General features: G+C 47.5%; 1 protein-coding gene and 1 non-coding gene across 2 annotated transcripts in view; both read left to right on the plus strand.

Annotated features, from left to right (window-relative positions):
- The window catches only part of STON2 (stonin 2), a 112,805-nt gene that overhangs the window by 53,954 nt on the left and 42,415 nt on the right, over positions 1 to 16,436 (plus strand). The gene's annotated exons all lie outside the window — the stretch shown is intronic.
- On the plus strand, positions 4,242 to 4,373 carry LOC148094021 (small nucleolar RNA SNORA42/SNORA80 family). Its single transcript, XR_015716508.1, has one exon. It is a non-coding gene; the product is annotated as a small nucleolar RNA SNORA42/SNORA80 family (small nucleolar RNA).

Below are 16,436 nucleotides of genomic sequence, written 5' to 3' on the forward strand. Positions count from 1 at the left end.
GTTTGATTCCGGGTCAGGGCTCATTCCTGGTGGGGGTGCTTATAAGAGACAACCTGTCGATGTTTTTCTCCTCCCCCCATTCTCTCTCTAAAATAAACAAACATATCCTTCTGCAAAGATTATACATTTTCTTTCCTTCTGCCTTTCTCCTTCCCTCCACATTCTGGTCTTCACTTACCTTTCCCGCCTGCTTTTCAGCCATTTGCCGCTATCAAATGTGCCCTCCATCCAAGCCAACTCTTCTCTGTTCCTCCTATATACCTTTGGGCCTTGGTTTGTAGTGTTCATTTGCCATGGGTCCAAATGCGGTCCCTTTATCAAGGTCCAGCTCAGATGCCAGCACCTCCAGGAAGCCTTCCATGATTCCTCACAATGCCTCCCCACATACTCAATATACCAACCCCCTCCTCCCCGCCCCCAAGGTGGGAGTAACTTTATCACAGCAGGTCTATGGTATCACTTACCACTTTCTATTTTATCATGGTCATACCAAACTAGCCTACCTGCTGTTCTTTGCCTCAGGGCTCTTCCTTCTGACTAGAAGGCACTCCCTGACTGCCCATTTATCACCTCCTCACAGAGGTCTTCCCAGATTACCCCATCTAACACAGGGCCTCCCGTGCCCAATTTACTCTGTCTCTCTACCCTGCTTTCTTTTTCTCCGTTGCATGTAACCCCGCGTGATAACAGCAGTCTGTTTCTGAGTGTTTGTTCATTGATTGCCCACATGAAATCCATGTGCACAGGGACTTTCTGTTGTCACTAGTGTATCACTCGGTGCCTGGCAATAGTGTAGTAGATGCTCGATAATTATTTGCTGAGCCGGTGAATCTTCCCCGCCAGGTTACACTTTGTATCTGTGGATGTGCCTTGAGGGTAAAAGCCATGTCAATGTCTGGTTTATATTAGACCATCAAACACATTGCCTGCCATAGTGTATAGTAAATATTTGGCTGAAAAACAAAAGTCAACAGTGAGGAGAAACTTTCTCAAGGTCCACATGACTCAACTTCAGTTTTATCCTAAGGTTACTGAGCATCTATAGCTGCCAGGCACCATCAGATACTTTTATGCACAGTGTGTCAAGCTCACAGGGACTTCCACATTCTCGCACCAATATTCCAGTTAGACCCGTGGGACTAGGACGAGAAACCTTGGGAAAATTCCCCATGTTCTCCAACAGCTACCTCCTTTCCCGTCACCGATGCAGCCCCATCGCTCCCGACCCACGTCTCCCTCAGCCCGGCTGCTGCTGCTGACCACCCACCTGCGGGCACAGCTCCTCGCCCCGCTCCCTCCCTCCGCCCCCAGCTAGCTTGTATCTTTCAAACCTTTGTTGATGGCGAGAACATAGTCCCACCTTCTCTATAGCTATGCTGCTTATAATTCCTTGTCCTAAAATAGTCTGCCATCTCCTCCTCTCCCTGTGGCCCTGATTTCCTGAACCTTAGAGTCGGGCATAATCTCCTTTCCCCTTGGTTACTCTTACGCCGCGGTTGAGCTGCTCTCCTCCCGCGTTTTTAAGCAAACCTCCAGGGTCCACTTCCATTGCCTCTGCCCAGGTCGAGCATGTCGCCTTGCTGACTGTGGCCCCTAAGTCTTCCCCTTCCTGATGTTTCCGGGGCTCTCGCTGCAGTTTGAAGGGTGCCCTCTAGGGAGGCTGCCATTCCACGTGCCAGCGGAGTTCACTCTCTACCCGCTGTCCTTTGGCAGCTGCCCAGTTTGAGCAGTGGCTTCCCTACTTGTTAGCCGTCTGACCTTGCACAAGACACTTAACTTTCCTGAGCTTCAGTACCCTCATCTACAAAATTAGATGGTAATAATTTCATAGAGTTGTGAAGATGAATAAAAGTATATTTACTGCTCTTAGAAAATGGATTGATATTATAGATGATAATAATTATTATAATTATTATCACCATGTCTTGGATCCATAAAAAATAAATCTAATCTCTTTTCCATATGACAATTTCTTGCCTGTTTGAAAAGAGCTAAACATCGTCAGTCCGAAAAGAGAGTTTACTTGTAAACTCTTTACTTGAACAGTTTGCAGTTCAGCTAGTTCTACAAAAAAAAACAACAAAAAAACAACAAAATAATGTCAAGGCACTGAAGTCGGTTTAATAAACTCAAGCCCATTTGGAGACCTCAACAGTAAAATATTTTTAATATCTGAATAATGATGTCTTCCCTGGAATTTCTATCCCCAAAAGAGAGATTTAAAAAAGCATAAATAAGTCTAACAAGGAAATGGCTCAATTTTCTTTGCTAGTTTCAAATACTGTGCTTGGTCATTTATATACCGGACATCTTAGAGCGTGTGAATGTAACTTTTTTCAGAATCATCCCAAATCTGCAAAGCAAGCAGGAGATCCTCTTTTGCGAATAGATGATAATCAGGCACATAAGCCTATAACTTGGAGGCCTGGGAGCATCTGGCCTAAGGAGGGCCGCCGTGGCAGCCAGAGTGAGAGCGTGACCACAACCTCCCCTGCCCCCACCTTGTGGTGACACCAGGAACTTGCTCAGGGGTTTGGTTTTGACTGGCCAGTGGGCTGGGAGAAATCCCGCTGCCTAATCTAAGGGGGCTATCACCCCGTATACATGTTTATGACCCATTTTATTGCTGACTTTTGGTTTCAAAGGGGGATCTGCTGTGTTGTTTGAGAAGGAAAATCAATCTCTCCGACAGCCGTGGAGTGTGCTCCCTGGGAAGATGACAGGCCAGATCTTCATTAAGCTGTTGAGGAACAGAGGCCGGCCGGGCTCCCTTCCCCTTCCCACAGGGTCTGGAAGCAGTGAGGCTGGGAGGTGGGCTCCTGGGAGCCTTTTGTTTGGTTTCTAGGGCTCGAACCTCAATTAGCTGCTCTGCACCGAGAAGAGGGAGGGTGCAGTTTTTAATCCTAGTTTGATGGCCTCCAGGCAGTTCTCCTTTTCTCTTCTGTCCAAGGCTAGACATAAGCGTGGAGGTCGGCTTTGGGGAGCCATTTGAGGGTCTTTGATCAAAATCCATTGCTTATGTACCTGGTGAGCCGTGGCTGCAGGCATGGGAGAGAAATGGCTGGGAACTAACCGTTTCGCTGGCTCTCTCTCTCTGCCTTCCCAGTCGTGTTGAACTGTGGTCATGTAGAAACTCCGTGCTGGAGTCACCAAGACACAAGATCCCACCCTAGCTCTGCCCTTTTGAGGCTGTTTCCCAGCCACCGAAACAGGGTTAGTACCACCCGATAGAGCCTCTGAATGGAATAAATAGAAGAGCAGATGTAAGGAAGTTAGCACAGTGTCTGACACAGTGTCCGTCCACGTTTCCAAAGACGGATGGGGCTGACCGAATTCTCCTTGTTGCCTCCTGCAGGTGTTTTCTTTTTTCCTCTTAATGTCTCTTTATTGTCTAAAATATCATACAATGATGCATCTATTCACAATCAAAGCAGTCCATCCAAACCAACCTAGTGTCACTTTTGCAAATGCCTTCCATTTTGTGGTAGACTACTATCATTTTTGGTTCAAAGTTACCAAAGGCATCCTTATTTTACTGAACTAAAACCATGATACTGACTAAATACATTGCTTATAGAATATAATTGTGTTTAAAGCATCTGTGGGGGTCGTGAAGGGACAGTAACATTCTAGGAGTGACCGAGGCTTTCATTTGCTTCAGCCTTCAAGTGGGGTCCACGTGCCAGCGCACAGCACACACACATCGGTTTCCAGGCGCGGGTGCCTCCCCCGTGGGCCTCAGCCCCCCGTGGATCTCAGTCCTGCGTGCATGCTTTGCCCTGCGGTCTCGGTGGTGCCATGTCAGGGTGAACCAATAGGAACAATGAAGCAGACCCTAAATGGGAGCAGGGCTCTTGGTCGCAGTCTCTCCTGCTTTCTTCCTTGCCCTAACATAACCATTAGGCAGCTTGTTATGGCTCGTTTTCCAGAAAGGTAGAGAGAGGCCTATGGCATAGTTCTGTCTGGCAGGCCAGCCAATCTTGGGGCAGGGAGGGTTTTTGGGTAGGGGCTAACAGATGGGGTGGAAGGAGGTAATTCCTGCCCTGGGGGAGCTTATATATATTTCTGGGAAAATAAAACTAGCACACCTGAAATAATTAGTCACCAATTAAGTGCTAAATCATGTGGTGCTGACCCAGTGTTGGAGTGCAGTGTGGGTGACGGTAAATTAGAGGGCGGCACAGTCTCCCTTGGTACCTAGTGCTCTGCCTTGCTGAAGGATTGAGCAATGTTGTTATATTAAAATAACTTCTGTCTATGGCAGGCCATCCCCCTGGGTCTCTCATAGCGCCCCATGCCAGAGCAAGCTGTGGCCTTGAACCATTGTCTGGCCTCTGCCCGTAGGTGGCAGGCACTGAAACAGGCACCCAGTGGGAAATAAATAAATGAATAAATGTGCCAGCTTTTTCCACATCTTTTAAAAGTATCAGAATTTTAATTTTAAGTATTTCCTTATAAAACATTATAATATTAAAAGACATTTTAAGAGGAAAAAAATAAATAAAAGAACCCATGTCTAATCCCACATGCCTAAGACAATTAAGTTATCAAAGAGTGTAGCTCATTTTTAGGCTCTGCAGTGTCCAGGATGTGAATGGCCAACACCACCAGTTACTGCTACAGATACCCAGACAGACGCTTTCTAAAGGGCGCCACACCGGCACCTCTTGCACCCCAGGGTCTCTCCTGCGTTACTGCACGGACTGCCCCCAGTGGGAGGGGATGCAGGCTCAGCGCCCTTAGACAGCTGGGGCAGTGCCTAGAAGCATCTGTCTCCGCAGACCACCGAGCCTTCCTGAGACACAATGAGGACAGAGAGGCAGGTGCCTAGGACGGAGTGTGCGGCAGTTTCCCCTTGGCACGTGTGCAGGAGGACGTTCCTGTCTCCTCCTGCCTCCTCCCCACCAGACTCCACAAAGCGTTCTCGTGCCAGACAAGTCCCAGCCTTCTGCTTACCTGTTTTTCAGGTAAAGCAGGCTCACCTGTTGGTGCTTGCACAGCTTGAAGAGTTCGCCACAGGCCTGGCTGATGTCAGACGAACTGAAAACTGATTCAGCTTCTCGTCTGGGATTCCCTCCGCCTTTCCCCTTTCCCACCGGACAGTGAAACCACAGGAAGGCTGGCTGGTCCATACCTTTCGTCTGGGTTCCCTGGATATGTTAGTTTCCTGGGGCTGTGGTAACAAGTTGCCGCAAAGCGGGTGGCCTAAGACAAGAGCAACTGAATCGCAGCTCTGGAGGCTAGAAACTGTCCCTTCCTCTTCCAGTTTCTGGCGCTGACTGGCAATCCTTGGCATTTCTTGGCTTACGGCAGCGTAACTCCCATGTTTGTCTGCTTCCCTGTGTGTCTGCGTCTCTCTGTCCCTTATAAGGACACCAGTGATTGGATGTAGAGCCCACCCTCACCCTAATTTAGAGCCCACCCTAATCCAGTCACCTCATCTGAAGGACGAGTACATTTGCGAGGACTCTGTTTCCAAAAGGTCACATTCCAGGTTCTCATGAGGACTTCAGCCTACTCGGGGGAGGGGCGTGGTTCAACCCACTGCGCTAGGTGATGCTTGTTGTCACTGACACTGTTTGACACAGCACTTGAGGTCCTGGTCAGTGCTCTGAAAAAAGAAGCTAATTAAGAGGTGTTTTGCCCGGCCGGCGTGACTCAGCGGTTGAGCAGCGACCGAGGATCCAGGAGATCGAGGTGCGATTGCAGGTCAGGGCACATGCCGGGGTTGCGGGCTCGATCCCCAGTCGGGGGCGTGCAGGAGGTGGCCCATCGATGGCTCTCTCATCATTGATGTTTCTGTCTCTCTCTCCCTCTCCTTTCCTCTCTCTGAAATCAATAAAGATATTTTTTTTTTCTAAAAAAGTGTTTTTTCAGTAATGAAAAAACATTATTTTCAATTACAGTTTACATTCAGTATTGTTCTGTATTAGTTTCAGGCACACAGCGTCATGGTTAGACAGTCATATACTTTACAGAGCGGTCCTCCTGATATTTCTAGCATCGAACTGGCACCAGGCAGAGTTATCGCAGCATTATTGACTGTTCCCTGTGCTGCACTTTGCATCCCCGTGACTGTCCTGTCGCTGCCCATCTGTGCTGCTTAATCCCTGCACCTCTCACCCACCCCCAACCCCTCTCCCCTCTGACAACCACCAGTCTGTTCTCTGCATCGATGAGGTTTTTCTGTTATTTTTATTTTATTTTATACTTTTTTAGATTCCACATATAAGTGAAATCATGAGATTTGTTGTATCTTTGTTTTTACAAGATCTTATTGATTATGTCTGGAATTTACGGGAAACCCAGGTGAGGTTTTGAAACAAAACCCTCAATTGCAACATTGTTCCTAAGGGAAAATGGAACCCGTTCCAGTGCCCCTGTGAGGGGCACGTTGTGGCAAAGGTCAGGGTTGCCACTTGCTGCTTACTTTGCTGGTACAACTTCAAGCATTTATTGTGCGCTGTGTGCTGGGCTTGCACTCGGAGATGGCTCTCTTAATCTCACAGTGGCGCTAATAAGGTGCTTCATAAGGTTGTTGAGAGTAAGGCTTTATTGAAACAGTCCATATAAAGTGTTAAGGAAAGTACCTGGCGCAGAGTAAATGTTCAGTAAGTGGTGCTGAGGTGTCGTCATCGGCATTGTTGCTGATCCTCGCAACGACCTGTGATGTGATTTAGGTCTTAGGACCCTCGCCGTCCGATACGTGAGTGCCCAGTATGGCGGTTTCACAGAGCTGGAGAGGAAGGCCAGGCATTCTGACAGAATCACAAAGCAGGGCCCGTTTTCCAAAGCAGCGAGCCCCTGTTATAGACTGACCTTGTACTTTTCTTCACTCTGATTTGCCGGTGGCAAGTCTATATGCTGATATGGAAAATCTCTAATACATTAGTAAGTGTTGTTTTTTAAAAATCATGGTTATGCTTCAATCCCAGTTGTGTTATTTTTAAAAGGGTATTCGTATGTGCTTTATATGCATAAAAATTTCTGAGGCAGATGCATAAGAAATTTTAATGGTGCTTACCTTTGGGGAATGGAACTGGTAGTTAGAATAGGTAGACTTTGACTTATAAGTTCGGAAAATAAAAATTTTTTTTAAAAAAGCACAGAAAAGGAAGCTGTCTTAGTTTTTTCAGGCTGCTATATATATAAAAAAATAACACAGCCTAAGCGGCTTATAAACATCAGAAATTTATTTTTCATAGTTCTGGAAGCCGGAAATCTGAGATCAGGGTGTGAGCATGGTCAGGTAGGGGTCCTGGTTGAAGACTCCTGTATCCTCACACGGTGGAAAGACCGAGGCAGCTCCGTGGGATCTCTTTATAAGGGCACTAATCCCACTCACAAGGGCTCCACCCTCAAGACCTAATCACCTCCCAAAGGCCCCTCTTCTTGACACCATCACATTGGGTATTAGGATTCCAACATGTGAATTTTGGGAGGGCACAAACACCCAGACCACAGCAGAGGGGGAGAAAAGTACAGTAACCCATCTTTATAACAGTGATTCCCAAACACAAAAGATTTCCTCCTCCTGAGCAAAAAAGGCTTTGGGGAAGGAAACTTGCCACTCTGTAAGCCCTGAGCTGGGGAATTCACAAAAGATATTAGCATATGAAAGATCGTGAGAGGCTACAGTGAAGAAATCTGTACAGTACATTTTTCTTACTTTTATTATGTCTTCTATTATCCTGTAGAATTATATTCTTTAGCATATGGGTTTTGGAAACAGTTTACATAGCTAAGAAAAGGTGACCTAGCCTTAGGCCAAACGCAAGTGACTGTTCCTCAGGAATGCTGGAAGACTTGTCTGGGAGCATAGGGCCTCCACACTGGGTCTTAGATTCAGGCAAACCTAGAGCCCTGGGCAGGTTATCTAGCCTCTGGGTCTCAGCGTGCTCACTCACCTGTGCAAGAGAAACCATAATGCCTCCCTCCTAAGGGCATTTTCAGGGTTAAATGAGAGAAGAACCTGGTCCTGAGTGGTACTAATAGGGCTAGTTTCCCCCGTCTCGCCCTCAGCTCCACTGGCCCATCTCTTTCTGCGGTAACGCTGCCATGCCTCTGCTTATGAGCATCCACACCTCCCAAAACAAACTACCGAAGGACCCCTGCACCTGTGAAAGCCTTCACCTAGGGCTTACCGAAGGCCAGGCTGTCTCTGGTAGCCGGTTTCTTCGCACCTACGGTGTGAATCCATTTCTAAAATCTTGATTTCCAGATACCTCTTTCAAGAACCTGCCTCTTATGCAAGGCAAAGAATCCTGTTTCTCTACAACGCAGAGCCCCAAAGACAGAGAAATTCATTGTCTGAATCACACCCGGCTCTGCCGGCTCCAGGCCATTCCAGGCCCCTGCACCTAGGTAGCCCCTTCCCCTTGTCTCCTGGGCCCGGGTTCACGCTCAAACACAGTGGAAACCGATTTCGGGAGTTACACTTTAAAGTGCGTGTGCTAAAGCATTGCCTCTTCAAAGTAACCTTTGCGTAAGCCCTGGAATCTCATTACTCAAGTGATATTTGCCTCCCCAAAGTCCCCGTGCCTGTGCAGATCGGGTTTAAAGTTCAGGAAGTGTTCCCAGGAGCAGAGCCTGCCCCCGAGAATCTCCCCGTCTGCCTGCCGCTCCCTCCTCCTGGGTGTGCCCGCCGCCGGCCCGCCGGGAGGGCCAGGGAGTAACCTGCACATTTTTTTTTCCATCTTGGCCCTTCCCACCCAGACGAGAGGACCGAGTGGCAGGCGGGCAGGCGGGCGGCCGTGAGTCCTGCTCCGGCTTGCAGGGAGCACACCTCTACTCGTACCCACGCCCTGGACCCCTCGCCACCCTCACCCCCTCCAGGAGGAGCCAGAGCCCCTGCGAGGGTCCGGAGGGGACCTCCTCCCCCGTGGTAAGGGCTGCCAGCCGTGGGACCACCTCACCCGCTGTATGTGCTTTGATGTTGACTTTCTTTTCTATTATGTGTAGAGGGGAGCGTTTCTGATGGAATTGAAGGTGTTTTGTTTGGTTGATTGGCGCCTTCCCGGCCACCCCAAGACAAAGAAGTGTCTCTTCCCAGCAGGATTTATTAGAACCCGTAACCTGATAGCCTGGCCTTGAAACAAAACTTAATGCACTAATTGCCCCTGGTTAGTACAACTTACCCTTTTGGCCCTGCAGGTAGAGAGAAACAATCTAAAACTATATCGCTTATCAAATCGGCTTTGAAGAAGGAAAAGTGCTGAGGATTGTGGGCATTTTCTGGGCATCTATGACTAATTGAAAAGTAGCATAAATTGTTGCCATCGCTTTAAAATAGACGATGACATTTTTGTCTCAAAACAAAACAAGCCAAGTAAACAGAAAACCCTGTTTAAAAGATTTCCCCGTTGAATAAAAGATGCCAGTGGAGGGGTTGGAGTAAAAGTTTAAAGATAAGTTGGTCTAATTAAATATAGATGAACATGGACGTATTGAATTAAGTCTGTGGTGCTCTGGGAAGAAAACAGTCAGATGCTCAGTGTGGGATTCGTGCGGTATTTAAGGGAGAAAACAGGGATCTTTGTAGAGTGTGCCGAGAAGTCTTTGCGAGGCGGGTTGGAAGGCGCATGGAAGAGGCTGGGGAGCAGGTTCGTTGCGTGTGCTGGTGCCAAGACCTTCTCCCTCAATTGCCGTGGGTGAGAGAGCAATTCACAGTTATCAAGCGCTGCATTGTTAATAGGCTTCTGATTTCAATATTTATTCCAGCCCTGGCCAGTTTGGCTCAGTGGTTAGAGCATTGGCCCGTGGACTGAAGGGTCTTGGGTTTGATTCCAGCCAAGGACATGTACCTCGGCTGCAGGCTCGATCCCTAGCCCCAGTCAGGGCTCACGTGGGAGGCAACCAATTGATGTGTCTCTCTCACATTGATTCTCTCTCTCTCCCCCTTCCACTCTCTCTAAAAAGCAATGGAAAAAGTATCCTCGATTGAGGAGTAAAAAGTATATGTATATATTTTTCCAAACACAGGCTACTGATTGCATAGGCATGTGGAGGAATACAACTGCTGCCTCTGGTTGCTGGCTGAGCCCAGACTTTCATACCTGGGGAGAGCGCAAGAAAAATGTAGGAAAGATAAGGCTGCGTGTAATGTTAATTCGATACTACACGACGTAGTCCATTTGAGACAGCCCTGTTCTTTTAACAGACACGGGGAGTTATGTCCTGATGACATCAGAGAGTGAAGGTGCTGAGCTAAGGGGTTTCACAGGAGGGTGGCGCAGGAAACTGCCCAAACCAGAGGCACTCCCATGACACATGTGCAGGTTGGCCTGTGCCCAGTATCTCTACGAATGCAGCACAGCTTCTTTCCTGGCACCTCCGGCAACTTAAGGATTCTCTACAAGGAGCAACCTACACTTAGCATATCTAGATTCTTAGAGCAGCAATAGACAATGGCCCTAAAAAATGGTGTGCCGAAAAGGGTATGAAAGGGCACAGGCAGGGCGCAGATCCGCATCTTAGAGGGGCATACCCCTCTTCTAAGCTTCAGGAAAGTACGGTATGTTTTCTTGTTGAGATCAGCAGTTCGTCATCACTGCCATTAACATGGCCCTGTGGTGACAACACCAGCAGTCTGCTTCCTTATAGCTTAGCTTTCCCTTTGGCTAATAAACCAAAAGCATAGATTGACTGCAGCCCAGTCCGCCAGCTCTTTAGGAGACCATCTAAGAATACCCCTTATCTTGTTGCCAAGCGAGCAAGGGGGTGGGGAGCCATTAGGTTTAAATTTGTAAACTCTTCAGTTATGATTGAAAAACAAATGGAAGCCACTCCAAGCCACGCATGGGGGTAACAGTACTGCTAACCGCCTGGCCTCACAGGCGTTTGCACGTTGGCTTCTATGCATAACAGTATAGAAGCATTGTTGTCCCTGCCAAACCCAGACCCTGGGCGCAGGAACAGCATAGGGGCAGGAACAGCATAGGGGCAGGAACAGCATCGGGTTCAGAGGACGTGGGCAACAGCTGCTATTGATGGCCTGTTCCGCACAGTCTCAGAACTCCCTGGGGTTTCTTCATAAACTAAATTAAATGCAGTTTCTTCTTCAATTTGGCTTTTCTGAGGCATCTCCATGGTGAATTTAGCATTTCTTTTTATTTCATTGTGTTTTCATCCGCTCCTTTTGTTTAGTCTTTTAAGCAGTGATCCTACCAAGCAGATTGAAAACGGGCCTTACAAATGGGAACCAAACGGGGTGCTTTGGACAACCTTGCCTCTGAGCAGCATATGCTTTCTCCTCCCACTCTCTGTATCCCTTCCAAAGAGCCGTCAGGCACTCCCCAGCCACGGCCACTTCTCTGCCATCCTGTGTTCTCTGGTTTCTGGAATTCGTTTCTCTACCACCCCCTGCTGTCCCAGACCTCACAAGTCGGTGTTTAGAGAATTTGAGTGGAGCTAGCCAAAAGATCATGGTGATTTAAAACAAAAAACAAAAAAAACACCCAGAAAGCAGCACCTTAGTTGTAGGGATGCTGTAGTAACTACAGCTGCACCACAGCCAGGCTGCAACATAGGGCCTGGGCCAGGGAAAATAGCCGTGAATTCAGCCACCGTAGGTTTATTCATTTCCCAAGTGTCCTTGGCTGGGCCAAGGGTGAGTGAAGTAGGGATGTGGAGTGAAGAGGGCTTCGCCAGCAGCTGGTGGCTAAAATATAATTAGCCTCAACCTGCAGTCTTCAGGGAGCTCCAGTTTCCTGCTGGTGTCGTGTGTTAATTTTCCCCGTAATATTTTTTATGACATGCTGGTGCTCCTCATGCTGATGCTGTGGGGTCCTTTGGAGGATGTGTAGCCCTGATGATCATTGGGCCACATTTCATTTGCAGGCACATCCTAAGCCGGGAAGAGACATCCCGGAGACACTTGCCCTGAACCAGATCCTCATGAGGATGGCGTGTCATCATCAGCACCTTAAAAAACCCTGGAGGCTAATATAAAATAGTACTGAGAGTAAATAGATTTCTTTTGCTTTAGTTTGAGACCGAGATCTTAAGGTCTGAGTAAGATGAGTATGTGTGCAGGCAGGATTAAGAATGACGGTCTCCCGGCTGGGCATGGCTCGGCGGTTGAGCATTGACCTGGGATCCAGGAGATCGGGGTTCGATTCCTGGTCCGGGCACATGCCTGGGTTTCGGGCTCGATCCCCAGCAGGGGGCGTGTAGGAGGCAGCCGATCAATGACTCATCATTGATGTTTCTATCTCTCTCTCTCCCTCTCCTTTCCTCTCTCTGAAATCAATAAAAACATATTAAAAAAAAAAAAAAAAAAAGAATGGGGCTTAGCTGGTGAAACGTCAATCTGAGGATTTTATATGTTTTTGAGATTCAGGTGAAAACTTTGGCCTGTGTTTAGAAATCACGTTTGGCTGCAGGTGATATTTTGCTCCCATTGCATTAGGTATGTAATAAACTGGCTGCCAAAATGGCCCCAGTGGTTCCCTTCTGTGAGCCTAGTCCCTTGTGAGATGGCTTTGCAGCTCCTCCTCTGAAGAGGTGGACTCTTTCCCTGGCTCCGGAACCTGAGCTTGGCCTTGTAACTTACTTTGGCCAATAAAATGTGGAAGTAAAGGTACGCATTGTACTGAACCCCGGCCTAGGTCTTAAGAAGCTGCCCACAATTCTGCTTGTTCCCTTGGAATCCAGCTCAGGCACCACATGGACACTCCTGGACTTGCTGTGGCCCAGAGACCTTTGTCGCCCCAGGTGACATCTGTCTTCCACCAGACGTGTGTGAGTGAGGCAGTCCCAGACCAGCCACCTGACCGCAGACATGAGTGCACCCAGCAGAGATCAGACAGACTGATCCAGATCCACAGACCCATGAGCATAATCAGTGCTTATTGCTTTAAGCTACTTTGTTTTGGAATAGTTTGTTATGCTAACAATAACTAACGGATGCGTGCGGTCACCTGGAGATGGTCCCTCTGTGTTCACCTTTGGGACTGTTAATGTCATCACAAATGCTTAGTGCAACTCGGTGAGATTCAGCCCCGGGACGGAGGGGTTCTACTGCGGAGGAGCAACTCCTATGTCATCAGCAGTGCTTCGAGCCATCTTAACAACACAGAAAGGCCTGGGCCTTGTGCCAGAATATTCAACTAAATACAGATGGGGACCAGGAATCTGTCATTTAGGAGGTTCTGGCGACTGATGTCCCTGGCCAGTGTGGCTCAGTCGGTGAGCATCATTCTTTGCGCTGAGAGGTCACTGGTTCAGTTCCCGGACAGGGCACATGCCGATCCCCAGGGAGGGGCATGCAGGAGGCAGCCGATCGATGCTTCTCTCTGTCTCTCTCCCCCCTCCTCTCTTCCTCTCTCTCTAAAATCAATAAAAACATTTTTTTTAAAAAGGAAAAAGAAAGTTCTGGTGATTCACTAGGATTGAAAACCAATAATCCAGTGTTCTTGTCAGTCCCTTCCATTACTAAAAGTTGCAATGATTCCAGTTCATCTTTACTTGGGCAGATAGCACTCAGGGGGTTCAGAGTTCATTTCTGACTTGGTACACTTCCAGCTGCATAAATAAACTTCGTAATCACCTTTGGGCGAAAGCACATTGACCTGATCCTAGATGGGAAAAAATTCACAGGTGCAGACTGACGCTGGCACTGTGTACGGTTTACCATTGTATCCCCTGGGAGTTAGAACATGGTATGGCCTCCATTAATAAATCTTGGGCATTGGGGATGTAATAGGATCTAGCATTGAGGACCTTATAGTCTAATGAGGGGGAATCAGAGATCCATTACCTATGTATTAAGAAAACAAAGCAAACAGTGTTTAACCCTTAAACTGCAGGTGAATTTTTACTATGGTAGATCTTTCTGTTAGTGGGTGTATCAGTTGTTGCTACAAAAATGCTGCATTACTAACAACCACAACATCTCAGTTGAATACAACAATAGGCTTTCATTACATGTCTACACGTTGGCGTGGGGAGAGCCAACTGATCTTGGCTGGGATTAGCTGGGGTGGCTTTACTCCACATGTTCCTCATGCTCTTTCTGGGGCCAGCTGTCAGCCTGGGCATGTTCTTCTCAAGGTGGTGGCAGAGACACAAGAGCACAAGCCACAAAGAGCAAGTTCATTTCAAGCTTCTGGTTATGTCATAAATCTATTAACATCCTTCCGGTCAAAGCAAGTCACATAGCCAAGTCCATTGTTAAAGGGCAGGGACATTTATATTTGCAGAGAGAAACTATAAAGTCATGGGGCAGAGGGCATGGACATGGAGAGGGGTGAAGAATCAGGACCATGAAGGTAAGCCTCCGTGACGGGAGAGGGGCATGCGAGGGAGCCTCATGTTCTCCTGTTCAGAAAAGTTGGTGAGGGCATAGCTGGATCCCAGAGTAACCAAGAGGTGGAAAGTGTCCATCGTATGGAACCAGCCTGTTCCTTCTCATGTGCAAGAAGTGTCAGACTCTTGGCTACTGTGGTCTATCCAACGGAATTTTAAAGGGAAAAGAATTCCTGCAAGTACTCAGACCTGATAGTATGGAGATGGCACTGGAGTCTCAACAGAGTGCCTCCGTTTCCATTCTCACCCCATCCTCTGCAATGCAAAGGCATTGGCTGTCCACTGCCCACTTTCAGGATGAGTATTATAATCTCTGCTTCAGATTACATAACATCCCTTTGCTATCATCACTTCTCTCTAGGGTGAAAAGAAACCAGTTTCCATCTCGTCCAAACATTTGGGACAGTTTCCAGAACCCTAGCCCAGCGTTGCTGTGGTTGAAAGAGATTTTGGTGAATGTCCCTCCCTGCTGGCCTATCTTTCCCTGATTTGTTTTATGAAAGGCTTGTAGCCTGTGCCTCTGGTTCAGATAAGAAACCAGTGTTCTAAACAATGATTGAAGTTCTCAGTCTCCAGGGCAAAACCCATGTTACACAGCATTTTACTGAGAATAATAATGGAGAAATTTATTATAGGCCATGATTTATAAGCATTGCTCTCGATCATTCTGTGCCTTTGAACTATGTGATGTATCAGATGTACCTACGAGGAAACGGGGGTACAAAGGGTTCTGTACCTTCCCTGAGACCACGTCTACTGGCCAACCGAGATTAGCAGCCTGTCCTCTTGGTGTTTCACAGTCTGATGGATGCCGCCTCGTTTCACAAACAGCCTATGAGGATATCATTACCAGCTGAGCTTATTCCCTAAGAAATGTCGCCCTCCTACTACTGATGCTAGCAGGGAGGTGGCCAATAATAATGAGATTACCCCGCCACAGTGTTAAGGGGAGTAAGCTGGATTAAAGGTAATTTCTAAGTTGTATTTCCTGAGGTTTACTATTTTGACCACAGAAATCAGTGGGGATGGGGATATTTAGAAGACCTCCTCGTTACTCTGCTTTCGAGTGTTTTCTGAGCCCTCACCTGCCATTTCTGTTGCCTGGTGACTATTCAGCAATGGGTTGCAACTGTTCTCTGACAAACAGTGCTATTTCTATTTTACGTGGGAAACTGATTTGATTAAACAACTCGTTTAAACTAATGCTTTGTAGGAGGCATGATATGAGTGGAGCTGGCATTTCTATTGGTATTTTTTTTTTTTTTGGGTCAAATGAACACATGCAAACAAGCAAATGATTGCAGTGGCCCCGAATATATAGGGTCTGCTCTGCTTAATGTATAAGCTGGTTATCTTGGATAGGTTGTTGCCATTCTGGTGGTGGCCTTGCTGAAAACCTCACGTGTCTCCCATACAACACCGATGCTGCATAATGCATTGTTCTTTTAGAAATTACTTGATGTCCTACCCCGCCTCTTGCTCAATGCTAAGGGCCGGGTCTGCATTCTTTACCCCTGAGAACCTCACAGAGTCTAAATTAATAGCTGTTGGATGAATGAATGAATGAGTGACTGAATGCTAAGACCACAACGTCCAGCTCTTAAGCAAAATTAAGGATTTTCCCCCTAGGTGTTTGTGCCCCTGAGAAAGGGCACTGAAGGGTTAATGTTCTGGGAGCTGGAGGGATTTGGATATGGATCTCGCAGAGCTGCTCGCTCAAATCACATTCTTTCTGCTACTATAGCAACAGGTTGAGAATTTTGCCGGCCTACGTTGGAAATGCCTGTGTGCAGGCGACTTCATTGTCTGGGGGACAACTGCTTTTTTCTATGATGTTTCAATGAAGCAGCCTCTTTGCAGAGACAAAGAGGCCAGCACAAAGCAGGGGTTGAGAATCATGGAAAGGCAGAGAGAGATCTTGTTTTGATTGGAGGGACATTTCCAATCCTTTGTCCCCTGAAGTGGGGTGAGGTGGGGAAGGAATTGAGGTTTAATCCCTGGTCAATAGCATCTTTTCCTCCCTTCTTGATGAGGCCTCACTTCTGGGAGACTCCCCCTGGCAGCACTTGGAAAACTTTCTCTCACTATCATTGCTTAACGAATAGAGTGACAGTGAGATGCCTGGATTA

The sequence above is a fragment of the Miniopterus natalensis genome, chromosome 1, assembly GCF_054644295.1.
Source record: "Miniopterus natalensis isolate mMinNat1 chromosome 1, mMinNat1.hap1, whole genome shotgun sequence".
Lineage (NCBI taxonomy): Eukaryota > Metazoa > Chordata > Mammalia > Chiroptera > Miniopteridae > Miniopterus > Miniopterus natalensis.